This window comes from Bidens hawaiensis, unplaced genomic scaffold, assembly GCF_021521415.1.
Source record: "Bidens hawaiensis isolate Kalapana, Puna unplaced genomic scaffold, B.hawaiensis_p1.1 tig00014645_1, whole genome shotgun sequence".
Lineage (NCBI taxonomy): Eukaryota > Viridiplantae > Streptophyta > Magnoliopsida > Asterales > Asteraceae > Bidens > Bidens hawaiensis.
This window is the reverse complement of record NW_027492279.1, coordinates 370,001-392,821: the sequence shown is the minus strand read 5'-3', so window position 1 is coordinate 392,821 and position 22,821 is coordinate 370,001. Positions and strand designations below refer to the sequence as shown.

At 38.8% G+C, this 22,821-nt stretch overlaps 1 pseudogene; it reads left to right on the top strand.

The window, feature by feature from the left end:
• Positions 1 to 11,189: 11,189 nt before the first annotated feature.
• LOC143547137 (3'-5' exonuclease-like) lies at positions 11,190 to 12,056 on the top strand (annotated as a pseudogene).
• Positions 12,057 to 22,821: the final 10,765 nt, after the last annotated feature.

Genomic DNA, 22,821 nt, shown 5'->3' with positions numbered 1-22,821 from the left:
TCTGCGCAGCATGTAGGATGGATGTTGTGAGTGATTTGAGCTAAGGCTCACATTATTGGGCTAAGGCCCTGAGCTAAGGCTCATATTATTGGGCTAAGGCCCTGACGTTTTAGAGTTAAGACTCATTAACGCGGTTGAGCCTGAAGCTCGCGCATGTATGTTTTACTTCGTTTTATTTCGTTTTGATGTCAATACAATGTTATCATATTGCTCAAAATCAATAAAGGGAAGTGTGAAACATGTATGCAAAGGGTAATAGAATTGGGCTAAGGCCCTGACGTTTTAGAGTTAAGACTCGTTAACGCGTTTGAGCTTGAAGCTCGCGCATGTATGTTTTACTTCGTTTTTATTTCGTTTTGATGTCAATACAATGTTGTCATATTGCTCAAAATTAATAAAGGGAAGTGTGAAACATGTATGCAAAAGGTAATAGAATCCACATTAAGAGAAGATAGCGCGTATCATTATTCATAATGGCTTAGAAAGCCTTGATTACAAACTTGACATTTTTACATGAAACATTTTCTAAGCTGTGCCGCGTTCCATGCGCGGGATCTTCTTTCCATTCAAATCTTTTAAAGCGTATGCGCCTTTTCCCAATTCTTCCGAGACTTGATAAGGTCCCTCCCAATTGGGGGACATTTTTCCCGGGGGTATCGCGCGGTTAGCTTCATTGTTTCGAAGGACAAAATCATTTTTCTTAAAGTGGCATTCTTTCACACGCTGGTTGTAATATTTTTCCAGTTTTTTCTTGTATTTGGCTTCACTGATGATAGCTGCCTCTCTGCGCCCTTCAAGTAAGTTGAGATCCAACCTTCTTTCTCGCTCGTTATCAATCTTGCTCATCATGAGCACTCTATGTGATGGGCATCCAATTTCTGCTGGAATTATTGCCTCCGTTCCATAGGTTAGGCTGAACGGGGACTCGCCATTGCTGGTTTTGCTTAATGTCCTGTGCGCCCACAGGACATTAGGTAGCTCTTCGACCCAAGAATGGGATTCTCCCTCTAACCTTTTCTTCAGCCCATTCAGCAAGCTTTGGTTCGCGCGCTCCACTTGGCCATTCCCCTGAGGGTGATATACTGAAGTGAAAATTTGGCTGATGCGCAATTCCTTGAGCCAGCTGGATATCTTCTTGTCAGTGAATTGTTTGCCATTATCGCTCACAATTTCCATGGGCAAGCCAAAACGGCATATGATGTGGCTCCAGATAAACTGCTTCATCGCTTCGGCTGTGATTTTTGCTAGTGGCTTGGCTTCAACCCATTTTGTAAAATAGTCTACTGCCACTACCAAAAATTTTACTCGCCCAGGCGCTTGCGGTAGGGGACCCACAATATCGATTGCCCATTTGTGGAAAGGCCATGCGGAGGTCACCGGAATCAAGTTGTTCTTTGGCCGCATGGTGTTTGGCGCATAGCTCTGACATGCTTTGCATTTTTGGATCTCTTTTAAAGCGTCCAAGTACATGCCTGGCCAATAGTAGCCTGCGCTCATTGCCTTGGTAACCACCATGCGCGGGCCAGCATGAATTCCACAGATTCCTTCGTGTATCTCTCTGATCACATAGCTTGCTTCCTCAGCATCTAGGCATTTCATGAGCGGTCCCAGATAAGAGCGTCGATATAATGTACCATCAAGCAGTTCATAGTTCTGCGACTTGTGTCTTATCTTCCTCGCCTGTGCGCGATTGTCCGGTACTTTTCCCTCCTTCAAGAATTCCATTATTGGAGTTATCCATGATGAAGGGGTTGTATGAGTTACAAGGACAGACTTCGCTCCCACCGACGGGTTGCTCATTACTTCTACCCTGACATATTTGCCAAAGTGATCGAAACTGGTTGATGCCATCTTACTCAGCGCGTCGGCAGATTTGTTTTCACTGCGCGGAATATGAATGATTCTGAAGCAGTCAAATTGCTCGATGAGCTTTTTCGCCTGCTCTAGATATAGAGGCATGGTGTTCTCCTTGGCATCATAAAGGCCATTGACCTGTGCTGCTACCAAGTATGAATCAACATGGGCCTCTAGATTTTTAACTCCGAATTTTTGCGCGATGCGCAGGCTAGCCAGCAGGGCTTCATACTCAGCCTCATTGTTGGTGCTTTTGAAGTCCAACCTGATGGCGTAAGTATATTCATGATTCTCTGGATCCACCAGTTATAGGCCTGCGCCGGACCCTTCGTTGTTTGAAGCTCCGTCAGTGAACAATCTCCAAACATTTTCTTCATTATTGGCTCGCGGAGGGTCTGCCTCGCGCTGAGCCTCTTCAATTTTTCCTTCTGGGACTTCTGCAATGAAATCAGCCAAGACTTGTCCCTTTATTGCTGGACGGGGCTTATAGGCGATCGTGTGCTCTCCTAACTCCAGCGCCCACTTTGTCAGCCTTCCTCAGAGCGCGGGACGGCGCAAGACTTGCTGGATGTTGTAACCAGTCAGAACTTCAATGGGATGACCATTGAAATATCTATGAAGCTTGCGCGACGCGTGTGTTAGTGACAAAACTAACTTTTCCATGATGGAGTAGCGCGTCTCAGGATCTGTCAGCACCCGACTCACATAGTATATTGGCGTTTGGATTCCCTTGCGATCCACCAACAATACTGCGCCGATGGCGCGCTCTCCTGCTGATAGGTACAATGTCAAAATTTCACCAGGAAGTGGAGCTGTGAGCGCGGGCAAATTTATCAAACATTCTTTTATCTCACTGAAAGCTTGCTCGGCCTCAGGAGTCCATTTGAACTGGCTTTTCTTTAAGCAGTTTCTCAATGTATTGACAAATGGGGTAGATTTGCTTGCATGGTTCGCTAGGAACCTGTTGATTGAAACCAATCTACCATTCAGCTTCTGGACTTCTTTCATGGTGGATGGCGAGGGCATGTCAAGGATGGCCTCCACCTTCTCAGGGTTCACCTTGAAACCATCCTTGGTGACCATTACACCTAGAAATTTTCCCTCTAGTACGCCGAAAGTGCATTTGCTCGGATTGAGCTTCATGTTAACTTCCTTTAGGCGCCCAAGGGTTTCTTCGATGTCTTTGAGCATTTGCTTTTCCTCCCTACTTTTGATCACCAAATCATCCACATAGACTTCTAGGTTTCTTCCAATTTGCTCGCTGAAAACGGCATCCATAAGTCTTTGGTAGGTGGCGCCCGCATTCTTCAAGCCAAAGGGCATTTTTGTGTAGCAAAAAACACCCTTGTCGGTTCTAAATGCGGTCTTGTCCTCGTCTGGTGGTGCCATTTGAATCTAGTGATAGCCCTTGTAGGCATCCAGGAAACATTTGATTTTGAATGGCGCCACGGAGTCCACCTTTGCGTCGATGTTTGGGAGGGGGTAACAATCTTTTGGGCACGCTTTGTTGAGGTCCTTGAAGTCAATGCACATCCTCCACGACCCGTTACTTTTCTTTACCATCACAGGATTGGCTACCCATGTCTGGTATCGTATCGGGCGGATGATGTTTGCGCGCAATAGATCCTCAACCTGCTCATTCATGGCCCTCGCTTTCTCATCCCCCATGACTCTCTTCTTTTGAACAATTGGCTCTACAGACTTGAACGTGTTGAGAGAATGTTGCGCCAGGTCTCGCGGAACCCCAGTCATATCAGAGTGTTGCCACGCGAAGACCGACATATATGCTGTGAGCAACCTTTTCATTCTCAACCTCGTGTCGTCTGATATCGTAGCGCCAATTGTGATTTTTTGTTCCGGGAATTTCGGGTTGAGAATCCATTCCTCTGGCGCGTTGTCTGCCATTGGAAGTTTCATTCTCCCCTCCCGCGGAGTACTTGTCACTGCACACAAATGATCCCGGTATACAAAAGTTACACCTGTTGGTGTTGGGAACCCCAACGAGCCGTGCGCTGGCGACGGTATGGCATTGAATTGGGCAATCGTTTCCCTACCCAAGATCATATTGTGGCAAGAAGTGGTGGGCAAGACCAGGAAGTTAACAACTTCGGCTCGCTTGTGTTTCTCATCCCCCATGGTTAGTTCAAATTGTATTTGACCTAGGGGATGAATGATTTCATTTGAAACACCCGAGATTGGGGCATTCACAATTTCAAGCCTTGCCTGGTCTGCCGGATCCAGTTTCCTGAAACATTGCTCATACATGATGTCTGATTCGCTGCCAGTGTCCACCAGGACTTTTGACACTTCATAATGAGCAATGTGTGTAGTGATGACAAGAGGACTGCTGATGGAAGGGCCTCCCCTGATTCTTGGGAAGATGACTTGTTGCTCGCGCCAATCTCCTTGGATTTGCGCGCTTCTCTTTCTTGATATTTGCCCTTGCCTTCCTCCCTCGGCTACACAGATTCTTTTGTACTTTTTGCTGGCTGAGGCTCCTGATTGTTCATTTTCTGGTCTTGAGTTTTTTACCAGGTGAGCCAGTTTGCCTGATTTCACATCTTTTTCAATTGCATCCTTCAAGTGGTGGCATGCATCAGTGTTGTGTCCTGTGGACTTGTGAAACTCACAGTACTTGCCACTGTCTGATGGTCCCTTGTAGTGTAGTGGCTTGGGGCTTTTGAATTGGACATTCTCAGTGCTTAACACCTGTGAAGGCGTCTTAGTGAGGGGAGTCCATATTCTTGGCAGAGGTCTGTTAGGATCTCTGCCGCCTTCCCTCTTGTCACCCTCCCCGCGATTACGAACGTCTTTTTGGGGCTGGGGTGAGCTTGGTTGCGCCTGCTTTTCTGCGGAAGAAAAACTGGTTGGTTGCAACCTGGACCATACAGAGTTCTGTTTGCCCCTTTTTTCGTTGCTGCGCGGTGACTCAGCTTGATGCGCTCTTTCTCTTGCCCTATCTTGGGCAATTTGTTTTTCATTTCTCGCGAAGACTCGCGATGCTTCCATTAGTTTGGCCCAAGTGGTGGGCATGCCATCTTTGCTTACGAGAGCTCGGCGGAGTTGATCACTGCGCGCGCCTTGTATAAAGGCCACGCGCAGGAGTTGCTCAGTTATACCTCCGATTGCCAGAGACTCCTGATTGAAACGTGTTATGTAGTCTTCAATCGTTTCATCATTCCTGCGCACGCAGTGCATGATGTCATCAGGGTCGCGCGTGTGTCTGCGCTGTTGTACGAAGTGGGCTTGGAACTTTTCCAATAGTTCCTCGAACCCATCGATTTGCCCAGTCGGCAAGCTCTCGAACCAGACACGCGCCGCGCCCGTGAGGCAGCGAGCAAACATGTGACACCATGTTGGCATCGTCCAGCTCTCTAGGTTTCCCGTGTTGTAAAAACCTTGCAAGAAATCGTCTGGATCTGTTGTGCCGTCATATTTGCCCAAACCACTTGGCATCTTGGTTTGGTGCTGGATGGGAGCCTTCGCGATGCGCTCAGTGAACTTTGAATGTTTCACCAAGATGGCTGGTCTGTACGGTGTGGTTACGTCCACTTGCCCTCTAACTGGTGGGCTGTACGGTATTTGCAGATCCAGATCGGCTCTGGCTCCAGGCGCCATGTTCACGTGCGCGCGGAGCTGTGAGCCTCCTGCATGAGTATCTCGCGTCTTCCTCATGCTGTGCACTTCTTCATCACTGAACTCAGTGTGTGCAGTGTGAACAGAATGTCCTTCTTCCGGCGCGCGCGCCCTTTTTGTTCCATGAACAGTTTGCTTATCAAACGCTTGCTTTTGTGCTTTGTGTTTGACCAGCTCATTGTACTTGTCCATTAGACGCCGTTGCTCGTTTATGAGCCATTATTTAAGATCATTTGTTTCATCTTCTTGACCCATTGGTCCTTTTTGTTTCGCGCCGGCAAGATTTTGTAACGTGAGATCGTCTGGAGGAGTTTCAGTCTGGCCATGAGGAGTTGTGATGAAGGGGCGGTTACTGTTGGTGCGCGTAGAATCACGCGGCACCCTCAGAAACTGCTGTCCCTCATTAACATCCTCACGTTCAATATCCTCCAGAACTTGATCAACGTTACGAACGCCAGAAACCATGGTGAAAAATTTTTTTTATAGATCTGAGTAGATCTTGTTGCCGTTGTGACAGTGGATGGCGCCAATGAAGAAACGTGGATCGACTCACTGGTAGACGATCTACTTTCCTCGGGTGTGATTATGCTTCTTCACCGATGGATCTCTGGGATCTGGGCTCTTCCACCTACAAAATGAACAGCACCGTCAACTTACCCCTCAGAAAGGGACAGAGGGGTCCTCTTTGGGGTAACCCTCCGGCGTGAGAATAAGTATTTGTGGGAGAAGATAATAATATGAGAGTAAGGAATTTGGAGTGTATTGCTTAATAGCTGAATACTCTGTAATTGGATGTTATCAGATGATATTGGATGATGTTAGATATCTCTCCTTGTGGAGTTGATGCTGTATTTATAGTGCTAGGGTTTCCACTGATTGGGCTTAAACCCAGTTAGGGCTTTGTTGGCCTCTTCCAGTTGCTTTGCGCCACGTGTCCTTTGGGACACCTGGTGCTTTTTCATTGGTTGTAATCACGTGGTAGCACATAGGTTTTGCTGAGTTGTCCACCTTTCATTGGGAGCTGTCAACGTCAGCATATTCTTATTCCTTAAAAAGATACCTTCTGGAAGGTTGTCTGACGTGCACAATCAAGGTTGCCCTAATCCTGATTTGGATAAGGACAAGGTTGATTACGTGCATGTGTGATACGCGCCTATCCTGAGGATGCGCGAGGTCTTCTCTTTATTCTCACGCGCAGATGTTTCATGCGCAGATGTGATATGCACGAGCATGTGATATGCGCCACGCGCGGATGCGCCATGCGCATATGTGATATGCGTGAGCATATGTGATGCGTGAGCATATGTGATGCCTGAGCATTTGTGGTGCCTGAGCATATAATGCCTGAGCATGTGATGCATGAGCATATGTGATATGCGTGAGCATATGTGATATGCGCCATGCGCGTAGGTTTTGGCTTTGTGCCTTCGTAATGTCTTGATTTCAAGCCTCTTGTCTATATCTTGTGGGTTGACCCGCCTTGCTCGGTGTTGAGGCGGGTACATACCTCTTCAAGTAGTATAGCGGGTTGATTGAAGAAAACAAAATAAAGAAATTTCTTGGGTTGGTTGAAGAAAAAGTAAAGAAATGGATTGGTTAAAAATATAAATAAGTGAATATGATCATAATGACTCCCACAGATTTTAAAACCAGAAGGACGGCTATTCGTACCCTCATTTACGAGGTAATGCAAAGTTGGATCAACTTGAAATAGGTAAATAGTGTTGAAATTGCTCAAATTTGTAAAAGTGTATAACGGGATCTACAAGTGAGACTACGAAGCTCATTACCGGTTAATGGAAAGGTTTCGGCAGTCTAATTAACCTTGTGACAAACTAGCCAAACTGTAAGACCCAACTTCCATTGTTTAGTTCCTCAATTTCATCATAGAAGACTTTTCTTCAAGTTTCGCAATATTCAAACATGTACCTAATTAGTTTGAACCGTTTTCTAGTTGTATTACTTAACTTAGGCCCTAATTTAATGCACCTATTTCATGTTTTCATTTTCAAAAAGTTGGTAAACATGAAGTTTAGAAATCTCTTATATTTTTTTGAATGGTCGGTGAAATCTCTTATATAGAAGACTATTGTAATCGTTTCAACATTCGTAATTTCAATAACATTCTTTTACCATGAGGTTATGTGTTGTGGTTTAACTAGCTATTGCTAGTTAAAGCAACACGTAACTGTTACATAGACAGTGAGACTTTGACTAGATCATCCGACTAGGGCATTGCGAGTTAACTAGTTTTAACTAGCCAGTTATGATGGTAGAAGAAATAATTAAAGAAACAAAAAAATAATAATAAGTTTGATTAGTTGTTAGTGGGACATGGCTCCACCTTTCATTCGTTAAAGAGCTTGTTGCCACGTTAACAAAACCTTAATGCCACCACCGTAAGTTACTTAGAGTGGGGCGGTGTTTAGGGTTGTCACTTTTTCCCGAAACCCAAAACCCAGCCCGAAAAAACCCGTACCGAACCCGAACTAACCCGACTCGAATAACCGAACCCGAGAAAAGACTAACCCAAACCCGAACTGAAGTAATTCGGGTTGGTTCTCAGGTTTGATTTATAAAATTTGGGTCAACCCGAATAAACTTCCAGATTTTGGCTCTAATCAACTGTTGTCATTCTAACTATTATAGATCAATTGCTTGTTATTAATTTATATATTCTGTTTATTATTAATAGCAACGGTAATCGAACAACAAAATCATACTCGATTGAATACGATTATGGTTCGAGTTAGTTTTACTCTTCTTTTGAATTGTTTTATCAGGTTAGGTTAGTTTATTATTTGATTATTTGTGTTATATGCAAAGAAAAATATGTTGTTTTAGAACAATGGAAATGGGTGGGGGTGACACAAACTGGTGAAACTTTCTCTCTCTGCCACGTCTGCGCCACATCAGCTTTCACATACCCATTTCACATCCACATTTTTCATTGGAAATACACTGTGTGAAACAGGGTATGTGAAATCTCAATTATTTTATTATTATTTTTTTAATCTTTTGTTTTTTATATTAACTAATAAAAATTTAATTGATTAATAAAAATTACAATACATTCAAAGACTAATAAACATAAATAAAACATTACAATGAAAGTTACAATAATTTTAAAATAAAAGCATAAATAAAAGTTACATAAACAAACTACCGATTGCTTGAACGAAAGTGAATATATTTGATCAAGTCCGCCGTTAATGCGTCATGAATCTCTCGGATTCGAATTTCTTAACGGTTTCTTCGTTTTTTGTCTTCGTTGATTTCTTCATACATAGGCGCATCCTCATTTGGGTTATGTTGACAAATCGCTAACCCGTTGTCCTCTAAAATCATATTATGAAGAATAACACAAGCGTACATAATGTTCCTCATTTTCACTTGAGAAAAACACTTGGATGGACGATCCACAACGTGCCACTTATACTTCAACACCCCGAATGCTCGTTCAATATCCTTTCTTGCCGCGTCATGAGCTTTTTTGTACGTTTGTCGTTTAACGCTGATGGGTTGCGAAAGCGACTTGACAATTGTCGAGTAATCCGGATATATTCCATCGGCAAGTAATACCCACGCTTGTAAAGCGTCCCTCTAAACTCAAAAGAGGAGTCCGGTGCCGTCTCGTTGATCTAATCGTCAAATACGGGAGATTGATCAAGTACATTTATGTCGTTGTTTGAGCCGGCAACATAAGTCTTGGGAAGCCACCGCTTCTATAATAATACTAGGATATGGATTATCACCTCGTGCAAACTGACCATGCCATGCAGTAGGACAATTTTTCCAATCCCAATGCGTGCAATCGATGCTACCAAGCATGCCGACAAAACCGTGTTTTTCGGCATGCTTCGCCTGTAACTGTTCAACCTCACTAGCCGTAGGCTTACGTAAATATCTACTACGATACAACAAAACAATAGCTTTAGAGAATTTGTAGACACATGACCTGATGTGTCGACCCGACATCTTCAAATATTCATCGAACATATCACTAGCGTTTATATAACGAATCGCGGCAGTACACTTTTGCAAGGTGGAGAAACCGACTCGACCTCTAGCATCAACCCGTTGGGTAAACCAAGGAACTTCTCGTTCGATGTCGTGTAGTATTCTTAAAAATAACTCACGACTCATTCGAAAACGGGTTTTAAACTCTGAGGCCGTGTAAACACACGGGGTGTTAAAATAGTCGTTTTGTAGTGCTTCGTGCGCAGCCGCTCGGTCACGGTTTAAACGTTCACGTCGGGTTTCGTGTCGTATTGATGAACCCGCCTCTTGTTGTTGTTGTTGCCACCACTCATAACACCCCGTTGCGAAAGCACGAAACATAAAAGCGGTTTTTTCTTCGCTCGAAGACGAAGAGGAAGAAGATGGTGATGACATTTTTAAAAAAATAATAGGGAATTTTTATAGATTATAGAGAGAAAAAGAGTAGTTTTGTGTGTTTGTTTTTATAAAATGAGAAGGTATTTATAGATAAAAAAAAGGAAATGGAAAAAGTTTTTTTTATTTATTTAATAGCCAACGGCTATTTTTTTAAAATATTACCGTTTAATTGCAAATGGGGCCCACATGCATCTCTTCACCAACGTTAAACTTCTCGCGGTGGGTGGATCGCGCCCCCTTCACGGAGGAAGGGGGGTGTTTCGCGCCCTTCACGACGCCAAATGAGGTCTCACGAGGGGTGTTTCACGCCCATTTCCATTGCTCTTAATTTTAGCATTGTAGTTTTTAAAAATTATTTGGTTTTATGCTTTATTTCTAGGATGCTCGAAACCCGATTAACCCAACCCGAAAAAACCCGAACCCGAAAAACCCGTGAGAGATTTGGGTTGGGTTTCGGGTCAAGATTTAAAACTTTGAAACCCGAAAACCCGACCTGAAACCTGAAAAACACCCCTAGCGGTGTTACAAGGCACTCAAAATACCCATGGTGTTAATTATAATTATAAATATATACAATTACAAACTTTGGTGCCGCTAAGTGTCGATTGGATCACTTGGCAACACCATATTGGTCCTTAAACTTGGGTTTTTTTTTGTTTTTTGTTTTAGTCATGGTACTGTGACAAACATTACGGAAAACGAATGAATTCGCGTAGACTCACTGCATTTTTGTTTTAATTTCGGTACTGTAACCAATGTGACGAAAATAAGCCGGATTTGCGTAGACTCACTGCCTCAACTTCCGGGATCGGCAATGCTCGGATCTTCCCAACGCCAGAGTGTTATCGAGTGACGCCACTCAGTTGATCCACCTCAAATTTTATATGTTTGTTTTATTTTTAGTTTTAGTTCTTGTAGCATAACGTACTTAACTGAGACCAACCGAATTTTGCGTTGACTTACCACCTCAACGCTTGAGACCGACATTTATTGAGTTTATCATCGCCCAGGTTTTACCAACCTGTTTGGCCTAACACGCGGGTATAACAATAGTTATATCTATTTATTACTTTATTGCTTCTACTCTGCATCGATTAATACATTAAAATTTTATCATCTTAACTAGGCTGCTGGCAGTCAAAATTAACATATTGAAAATCCAAAGGTCTGGTGACCGAAAGGACTCATGGGGAAGTGCAAAGGCCTAGTAACTAGTAAGTTGCAAACTGACCGACTATAAATAATAATCCTACTTACCACTTCAGTTACCATTCTCTATCTTCTTTGCAAATATATCAAAGAGTTGCCATGGCATCTCCTAGGACCATCCGGGCCGTAACTATCGACACAACATTCTCCAAGTATCATGTCAACTACAACGGTAAAACAATCGAGACAATAGTCACCAACAAAGCCAGTGTCACCGAGAAATGGGTGAAAGAGGTTATGTTGATCCATTCCAATGACCCAATGGTAGTTGTTGGTCTTGATGTTGAATGGCTCTCTCCCTCGTCACCATTCATCACCAATAAAGCAGCCACTCTTCAACTTTGCATCGACACCAAGTGTCTCATCCTTCAACTGTTCTACATGGATTAGTTTCCACAGTCTCTCAAGCGTTTTCTTCGCAACTCCAGGTATGTATATATATATATAGACTTTTGTGAACTACAACTTATTTTTTATATTAAAATAGAAGTGCTTGTTTTTATATGTTATTTAACTTTTTCAATACCGAAAATATATTTGTTAGGATATTTGTAAATTAACCTTTACAGTTAGTGTCTTAGTGACAATAATTTGTTAAGTATTTTGATCTATATATATATTCACTTGGGTCACTTTCAAATTTATCTACTTTTAGGTTCACTTTTGTTGGGGTTGAAGTTGAAGATGATATAGCAAGGATCAAGAAAGAGTATGGATTGGATTGTGCTAAAAGCATAGATATTCGTTCGGCGACTATCAAGAAGTGGCCTACGATGTACTATAGGAAGCCGGGGTTGAAGCATCTTGCAAGGGACGTAGCGAGTCTGCACATGGAGAAGCCGATGCATGTGATCAAGAGCAATTGGGAATCCAGAGTACTTGCTGAAAATCAAGTGGAGTATGCATGTATTGATGCCTATGCATCGTACAAGATCGCTCATAAGCTTTTCCTTGAATAATACGGAGTGGTTGGTTTTTTAATGTTTTTCAGTGTTGTGTTTTTATATGTTTCATTTGCATGTCCAAGTAAAAAGGGTCTATGTACTGTTTTGAAGCCTGTATGGCCGTAATATCAAGTTTGAAATCTTTTTGCTTTTTTATATTTAACTTTTATTTTCTATGTATCTGCTATTAGATTATTAGCTAGTGACAACAATTTTTTCATGTTTTGTTTTATCTGCTAATTAATTGATTTTTAAGTACCCTTAAATGGAGAAACCTTTGCTCTCCCGGTTATAGTTATTTTTGGTTATATACTAGATAGATGTCAAATTGCCTTGATGTTTTTTATAACCAAAAAATATAATGCTACCGATTTATTTTATCTTTTAAGTAATTTTATATTTTACATTTTTTTTAAAGATCCAAAGTGATTCCAACTTTAGGTCTTTGAGCTCATGTCTCAATTACATATCTAAATATAGTTACAATAATGTGTTATTCTGGCATATGAGTAAATGTGAAAGGGAGACAGGTTTTACCGATGTGTACGAAAAACAAAATGTTTTATATTTGTGTATTTCGACATTGTATCTGTGGAAACCTTTACACCGAAGACAACGAATTTTAAGCCACATTTTAACTTAATATCAATGTTTCTAGACCCGGCTCGGATGTCGACCCGGACGCCTTACTGGGTCAAAGGTCGGACCGACCCAGAAGGCGGACCGGTGTTGGCTCGACTGACGTTATATATAATATAAGAATATATACCCTATATGTGTATATATATATGTAAAAAATTCATTATATATCTGTAAAAATTAATAATACGTTTAAGTTTAAAATATAAAATATGTTGTGAACCACCGACGATTTTGTATGTCACCTTTTTATTTAGTCAAACCAATTATGCAACCTTGTCCCCCCCCCCCCCTTTCCCCAATTGTATCTATAAACAGTTGTTCTGGTATAATAAATACCATATATTGTAACGAGTTATGATTATCAAAAAATTTACATATTTACTTTCTATCCTCCTTTAATTAGTTCTATAAAGCTAAAGAATAACAACATTGTCATCGTTATAGTTAGAGATAGAATTATAACACGTTATCAGCACGAGCCGCTTATATCCTAATCAAGAAAGGTAATAGGCACAAAAGTATCCACATAAACATCATAAACACTTCTTTAATTATGAACATTGGAAATATATATATGCATATAAATATACTAAGTAATAGCAATAATGTGTATAAACATTGTTATTAAAATTCGATAACTATTATAACTTTTATTTATATATCCACACTAATATTTAATTTAAAAGTTAGATTTATTTACACTAACAATTATATTCTTATTATTGTGCATACTAATTATATATATTATGAAATAAATTTTATTTAATATCTTATTTATTATCTTACTTTAAAATAAGTAATATTATATACACACACACACACACACAAAATGTAATAGTACCGTTATAAAACGGTAATATACGTTGTAAAACGGTTATAAATTTTCAACTATAAATAATCAATTATCAATCTCAAATCTTTCACAAATACAAAAATTTTCTTCTCGGGAATACTCAAGATAATATTTGGAAAGATGATTCATCCAGTTTAATGTTAACTACCATAATGCTGATAATCTTATTGTTCTTAATTTGTAATCTCCCACCTAGAGAGTTTAATCTTTTCTTTTTTCTTTATCTATTTATAGCTCTACCTTTTTTATTTTCTTTCAATTTTAATAAGTATGTAATCCTAATATTTATCTTATTTGTGTTTAGTAATAAAATGACTAACATCGCAAAACTTGAATTTCCGGCTCTTAATATCACAGGAGATAACAGAGGGAAATAATTGCGAGGATCAAGACAAGGCAAAAGCCAATGTCTTCCTCCACAAACACATTGACTAGATGTTACAATTTGAGTATTCAAATTGTGAGGATCCACGCATTTTGTGGGAAGATTTAAATAACAGATTTTATCATCAAAGAGAAGTTCTACTTCCACTGCTAGAGATGAATAGAACAATCTCAGGTTCCAAGATTTCAAAAAAGTAAATGAGTACATCTCTGCTTTGTTCAGAATATGCTCAACACTCTGATTTTGTGGTAAATTGTTACTGAGGGAGATATGTTGGAGAAAACTTTCTCCACATTTCGTGCGTCAAATATAAACTTGCAAACACATTATCGATTGCATATTTTTAGACGATACTCTGATCTAAATGCATTACTCCTTATAGCAGAAAAAAATAATGAATTATTAATAAAAAATCATAAATCTCGTCCCACAGGTTCATTAGCAATACCAGAGGAAAATGTTGCTCACAAAAATTCTCATAAAAATTCTAGTCATAATGGGAAGGAGGCCGTGGTCATTTTGAAAAAAAAAACATTTTAATGGTTGTAATCATTCATTTAAATGGAACACTAATTCTTACGGTCGTGGTCGTGGCTGTGGTCGTAGCCAGAGAACCAATAATTACCATGTCCCACAAAATAACAATTCCAACCAACACAGGAAATAGAATGAAGCTGATAGGTCCGAAAACAATAACACTTCATGTTTTAGATGTGGAAGTAAAACCCACTGGTCAAAGGCTTTTCGCATAGCTCCACATCTGTGTGAACTATACCAAGCTCCCTCAAAGGAAAAGAGAAAGAAGTGAACCATGTTGATAACTTTAATGATATCAATGCTGAGTTGAGCATTGTAGACTTTGATGTTGAACTCTGAAACAAATGTTGTTTGACGACAATATTATATGCAATAATTAAGTGTGTTTCTCATTATCTTTAATTATGTAGTTCTCTTCATGTACTGCTTGTTTTTCAATTAAATAAAGTTCTTATTAAGATATCATAATGTCTTCGTTATACACTTATTATTTTTCTTAATATTTTCAAGATTTCAAATGAAATCACTAAAGCACAAGATCAAACAAATGAGGAAGATATATGTATAGCGGATAGTGGAGCCATGCATACTATACTTAGATCTAAAAAATATTTTCATAAACTGAAACCAACAAAAGGGATCATCAATACAATATCAGGTCCTACAAATTTGATAGAAGGAGTGGGAAAAGCTAATTTAGCATTACCAAACGGTACAAAGCTCAAAATAGAAAATGCTTTATTTTCCCCAAAATCAACAAGAAATTTGTTAAGTTTAAAAAACATATATCATAATGGATATGGTACTCAGTCAAGGACTGTTAGTAATGAAAAATATTTGCATATCATAAGCAAATATCAGATATTGGAAAAACTATCAATGCTCCATTCTGGTTTACATTATACATATATAAATGTGCCTCAAGCACATATGGCAGTCAAAGAAAATTGTTTTGATTCTGGTATCATAAACTTATGGCATGACAGATTAGGCCATCCAGGATCCACAATGATGAAAAGGATCATTGAAAATACACATGGGCATCCACTGAAAGATCAAAAGATCCACAAAATAGATAAAATGTCTTAATGTACATCTTGTTCTCTTGGCAAATTAATTACAAGGCCTTCACAATTAAAAGTCGATAAAGAAACACCAATGTTTTTTGAAAGAATTCAAGGTGACATATGTGGACCAATTCATCCACCATGTGGACCATTTAGATACTTCATGGTCTTAATAGACGCATCCAGCAGATGGTCTAATATCTCTTTTTTATCGACTCGTAATATTGCTTTTACAAAATTTCTTTCTCAAATTATCAAATTACGTGCACATTTTCCCGATTATACTATTAAAAGAGTAAGGCTTGATAATGCAGGAGAATTTACATCACACGCTTTCGATGATTATTGTCTGTGGGGATTGTTGTAGAACACCCTGTTGCTCATGTACACACACAAAATGGCTTAGCCGAGTCGTTGATCAAACGCGTACAGCTAATAGCTAGACCATTAATAATGAGGAAAAAACTCCCTGTTTCTATTTGGGGTCATGCAATTATGCATGCTGGATCATTAATTCATGTGAGACCAAGTGCGAATCATAAATACTCTCCCACACAACCTGTTTCCGGAAATGAGCCTAACATCTCTCATTTTAGGATTTTTGGGTGTGCTGTGTATGTTCCCATTGCACTACCACAACACACAAAAATGGGTCCCCAAAGAAGGTTGGGAATATATGTTGGATATGAAACGTCTTCAATCATAAGATACCTTGAACCTTTAACAGGTGATGTATTTACAGCATGGTTTGCTGATTGCCATTTTAACGAGACAATATTCCCGACATTAGGGGTGAGAAATGAAATTTCAAGAAAGAGATATATCATGGTGTGTGCCAACACTATTACACCTAGACCCAAGATCAAAACAAAGCGAGACAAAAAAATTTCATTATTAACAAAATAAAAGAAAATTTAAACAAAAATCTCATCGTTGATTTAAGAGTGTGATCGTCACATGACCACGTTTGATACAATGAGGGTAGAAGATTCGGGTACGTTTGGTGTGATATGCTTTGGCCTAATAAGTTCCACACCCTTACCGAACACTCCAGGAAGGCAACCAGGTCTCGCGGTTGATTGAGATTTATGCGCACTGCACTACCTTAGGCTCGCAAGCCTTGGTGTCAAGGGTTCGGTAAACAAGTGCGTCCCTCTTACAGTTACTACATATCCGTCCCACGAATCATCCTCAAGGAGAGGGGAGTAAGAAGGCGGGATTTCTTAAGGAATTTCCCATTTTTTTTAAAATCATCCTAAAGTTTTGAAAACAATTTTGAGAGTGAGGCATAGCCTCGGATTAAGTTTGTGATTTTGTGTACAAGAATAATATTAAATTATTAAATAATATTTAAGCTACTGCAATCAATAATATAATTCAGGGTGCAAACACGTAAAGGCATATCACGTATAGGGACCCTAAGCATGCTACAAGGCCGTTATATCTAACCACCTATCTTATAGCCTTCGGCTCTGATACCAATCTGTCACACCTCGACCAAAGGCGGAACATGCCGGGGCGTAACATATTGATTGGACAGTAGCTCGAAAGACACTAATTAAAGTGACAATAATTATTTAATTCATTAATACCAAAACAAGTACACAAATTCAATAAACAGAACAACAATTACATCATGTTTTGTATTTTGAATAATATCCTAAGGTAAAACTAAATTCTTCGATCTTGAACAATGTAAATTACTTGTACCTGTAGCATGTATAAAAATAAAGTTTGTCAACACGAATGTTGGTGAGAATACATAAGTTTTAGTTGAGATACATATATATAAAAAAAACCACAATTCATATGTAAATGATGAGTATTACTATTTCTATGAAAATGTAAACAACTAAATAGATGTGAACCCGTTCTTATTGATACAAAATCAATGTACTTGGTTAAATGTATGATCATACTAGATGAGGATAAATGAGGATGAGATACCAACCACCAAACATAAAATAAACAATTAAGCACATAGAGCATTATCATAGGGCATGCAATAATCACACATAAACATATATTGAATTGTGTTTTAAATAGATGTGGAAATAAAATTGAGTAATTTAAACAGGTATACATGCCACCCCCAAAACTTAAAAGATGAAAAAAAAGGGGATATGTAAACTCACCTTAACGAGTGGATTAACGAAGATGAGATGATGATAAAAATTAAGATTTAAACGGATGTGCTTCCCGAGTTACGTTGACAAAAGTTCCTAGTTGTTAACGATAGTATTAGATAGTTATAAAAGCCGTTAAAACAAGTCTGACGGATTTGGGAATTGATATTGTTTAAGTACATTCTTTGATAAAGACAAAAGTTGCTATTAGTTTAGTTATCATAAATTTGTAAATAATATAAATTAGAGGGTATAACCAATATAAATAAAAATGACATGACATTAAGTTACAAATCGGTTTAAAAGGATTTTGGAGTTACTTAGGGTTTAAACTATTACTATTAATGTTATTATTATTACTATTATTTATTCTCATTTAAATTTTGATGAATAAAATAAATATTAATTATTGTTAAATAAATGAAATCTTATACATATATCTATATATATATCAAGGGAAAAGGTTAAAAGAAATTTTATTTGGAACTCTATGATAATTTTGGTTCGTTAAGAGAGAAATAGTAAAAGATTTTTATTATTGTAATAGGTTTACATATAAAAGAAGGTTTATAAAAAGTTATGAGTTGTAAATAAAAAAAGGCAAAAACAAAGATCCAGTTTATTAGAACAAGTTGAACTAATGATGTATATATAATAGTAACCAAAACTTGTAAAAAAATGATTTTTAAATAAATAAAACTAAAAACCGGGCCTGGGGGGTTCGAACCCGCGCCCCAGGCCGGTTTGATCTTAACAGAATGTGCACTGGCCAACTAGGCCAGTGGCTCATCTGGGTATTATATGAAAACAATTTTGTTTTTTAAATACACCTCCCGAAATCCCCAATTTCAAATATAAACCCTAGATCCTAATGTCCTTTAATTACTCGATCTTGATTGAAATTAGGTTTGAGTTTTGATTGCATAAACAAACGACTAGAATGCACATAATAATTACCGAAATCGATGGTGAATTAAGAGAGAACGACGAACTAGGGCTCACGGCTCACATTCGAACTTAAATCTGATATGGGCGGTGTTGTATGTCGCAATTGCGTTAGGGCTTAGAGTGACGTTGTTATGATGATGGTGTGGTATCAATTAATTGAATTATGATAGAGTATATATAGGGTTTTGAGATCAAGAAGGCCACGGTTCAAGAGTTAATGATTTAGCTGTCAATTCGTTATTGTTTTCTATAATTAGACTGTCGGTAGTAGCGGATTTTGGTAAGGAATGATATGGTAATATCAATTTCGTCAATTAATCCGAGAATTATGGTTCAAGAAAAGGGGAGGTCTTTGGCGTCGGTAAGAGGGAGAGGAAGAACGATGGAGGGTATTTTGAATATAATTTGCAATTTGGTCCTTGGTCTTTAGATATGGGTGCAAGAGTGGATAAAATTTAGTTAAGGGGGGTATTATTGCCTAGAAATTATAGTTATTTTCAATAAATAAATAAATAAACAAAATATATTTAAACTTAAACGAATGCGGGAATTAATAACGAGCGTTTGAATAATAAATGAGGCAAAAGAAAGAAAAGAAAAAAAAATAATAATAAATAAATAAAATAAACGGGTCGGGTTCCAGATTTGAAAAGTAACGAATGTTACAGGATTCACAACTTTTGGAAATTTCGTCCCGAAATTAAAGGAAACATAACTTAAAAAAAGAAACCTTTTTTTTAATATAAAAAAGAAAAATAACACAGATTTTCAGGTGACCCAAACAACGCTACAAACGGAAGGCATGATAAGGACACTTATATATAGGATGTACCAGCGGCGTATCCACTATGCCCTTATCACATCTATATTTGTACTGTTATCCTAAATCACCCTAGGTTCCGAGTTATGACACACAACCGTATTCACCATGAGTTCCATGCGAGGATTTCGATAATTATGCGTGGACTCATAATTATTTAGGTCGTCGCATGATGCACATGGTTCATCCCGTTGTGCGGGTTTGAAAACAAGGGTAAAAGAAAACCTTTTTTTTAATTGGTATCATTTGATCAAGAGCAATGAACTAAATATGGAAAAATATAATGATCATAAATAACTAGTAAATAATCTTAAGAATAATAATAAATAAATAAAATAAAAATTAATGAAATTGTTGAAGTTAACCATCAAAAGTGATAACAACAAAATGAAATAAATAGATAGAGGAAAATTATATAAGTAACTTACACATACAATGTAAAGAAAATACTTGTGACGACGACAAAATTCACGCAGAATTGGTTCACACAACAAACGAATCACATGACTTATTAATATAATAATAAATAAGATTTGAAACCAAGATTATAAAATCGATGAGATGAGATAAGAGTACCATGGGAATGAGGTGAGTTTGGAGGGTTTGGGTAGCCATGTATTAAATTATCGAAATAAAATTTGTACATGTGACTCCTATTAGATAACTATGTACAACACATGTTCATAGTCCCAATTTCCAACACATTTATAGGAAATCGGTCATAGGTAGTTTATGATACAAATACGATACTGTTATATAACTATGCACATCACCAGCACATAGTCCCGGTAATTAACCGGTCATAGACCACTTAAATCAAGATAATAAATTGCGTAACAATAAATAGTGCAATACACGACAAGATAGGAATAATTGAGAGATTGAATGCCATTATAAATAACCAAAATTCTCATTCATAACAAAACTGGAGATTTAATGAAGTCAATACATTAGATTTAAATGAAAAGAAATTAAAAAGAAATGTCCTTTGCGTAACATGTCTTCATAAAGGGTTAGGCTTAGACTTGGGAACCGTTTATGTAACACACTTTCCCTTGAGTAGCTTGGTCACTTGAGGCTGGTTAGTTGATTGGGGTCTGGTTGACTTGAATTGGTTGAATGGGTTGGACTTGAATTGCTTGGATGGGTTGAGCTTGGATTGGTTGAAGTTGATTAACTTGGGATTGGTAGGCTTGATATTGAGCGGTTTGAGTTGGGTAGGATTGAATTTGGTTCATGTGTGTGAGTCTTGGGCATGCATTGCGAAAATGGCTAGGGTCTCCACAATTGTAACAAGCTCTAATAGTTGAGGGTGCTTGAGTAAACGGTTGAGCATAAGGTAACGTTTGGGGTTGGGTAAGAGGTGAGGTAAATGGTTGCATCATGAGTTGGTTGCGCTCACGATATATGGTAAAGAGGTGACCAAATTGATTGCAATTGGAGGCGAATGGTGAAAGTTACACGTATCACATAATGGGTGGGGTCCTGTGTAGGGTTTCTTGGTGGATTGGGCTTGTGATTGGGCCAATACATAGTTTTGGGAATTGGACTTTATTTTATTGTTGCGGTAGTGGGGAGAGTTGTTGTTGTGCTTGAATGATTCGGGCTTAGAAGACTCGGGTTTGGGAGATTCGGGCTTAGGTTCTTTGGTGGGCTCGGATGCATGCTTATCATTGGGCTTCTTGGAATTTTTCAGCGTCAAGGTCCCGGCCTTAACGTGGTTTTCGGTGAGGGTGCCGGCTAAGGTGATGGCATCATGGAGAGTTTGAGGGTCACGACTTAGGACGGAATCTTGGATTTTCATAGGCAAACCCGAGATGTACCTGTCGATTGAACGTTCAAGGGAAGTGACCATGTGGGGAATGAGAAGGCTCAGTTCATGGAAACGATCATTGTAGGCGATGTCATTACCGCTTTCGTGTTTCAAATTCCAAAATTCCTTTTCTAACTTCCGAATCTCATGTTTCGGGCAGAACTTCTTGAGCATAAGTTTCTTGAGGTCATCCCATGGCAACCTTAGCGCCAAGCACGCGCTTCTCACCATTCCATCAATTGAGGGCATTCTTCTTAAGCTTGCTCGAGGCGTAATTGGTTTTCTTGTCCTCGGGACATTCACATTGGAGGAATATGCTCTCCATATCTTCGAACCATTGGAGGAGAACGGTAGCACCGTCGATACCGTGGTATTCGGGCGGGTTGGCACTCTTGAATTGTTTGAGGGGGTAAGCAATTGGGTTCGGAGTAGTGGATGATGAAGAAGCATTCACAGTTTGCAATTGAGAGATGATTGTTGGGAGGGCTTCCACAATTCCCTTGGTGATGCGGGATGACATGCTACGGGCCGAGTTGCTGGTGCGACGGTTACGGTTGATAAGGCGGGAAGAAGACATGCTACAATGACGACACGTGAAAAGTTTATTATGTTTTGAAAGAAAAAAAAAAGAAAGTTGTATAACTATGTGAAATTTCAAGTTTTGTGAAAATTCATGAGAATACAAGATAAAATTTTAATAACCTTAACTTAAGGTATTGATAAAATTGATAATTTGAAAAAAAAAATTTCATTATTAACAAAATAAAAGAAAATTTAAACAAAAATCTCATCTTTGATTTAAGAGTGTGATCGTCACATGACCACGTTTGATACAATGAGGGTAGAAGATTCGGGTACGTTTGGTGTGATATGCTTTGGCCTAATAAGTTCCACACCCTTACCGAACACTCAAGGAAGACAACCAGGTCTCGCGGTTGATTGAGATTTATGCGCATTGCACTTCCTTAGGCTCGCAAGCCTTGGTGTCAAGGGTTCGGTAAACAAGTGTGTCCCTCTTACAGTTACTACATATCCGTCCCACGAATCATCCTCAAGGAGAGGGGAGTAAGAAGGCGGGATTTATTAAGGAATTTCCCATTTTTTTTAAAAATCGTCCTAAAGTTTTGAAAACAATTTTGAGAGTGAGGCATAGCCTCGGATTAAGTTTGTGATTTTGTGTACAAGAATAATATTAAATTATTAAATAATATTTAAGCTACTGCAATCAATAATATAATTCAGGGTGCAAACACGTAAAGGCATATCACGTATAGGGACCCTAAGCATGCTACAAGGCCGTTATATCTAACCACCTACCTTATAGCCTTCGGCTCTGATACCAATCTGCCACACCCCGACCAAAGGCGGAACATGCCGGGGCGTAACATATTGATTGGACAGTAGCTCGAAAGACACTAATTAAACTGACAATAATTATTTAATTCATTAATATCAAAACAAGTACACAAATTCAATAAACAGAACAACAATTACACCATGTTTTGTATTTTGAATAATATCCTAAGGTAAAACTAGATTCTTCGATCTTGAACAATGTAAATTACTTGTACCTGTAGCATTTATAAAAA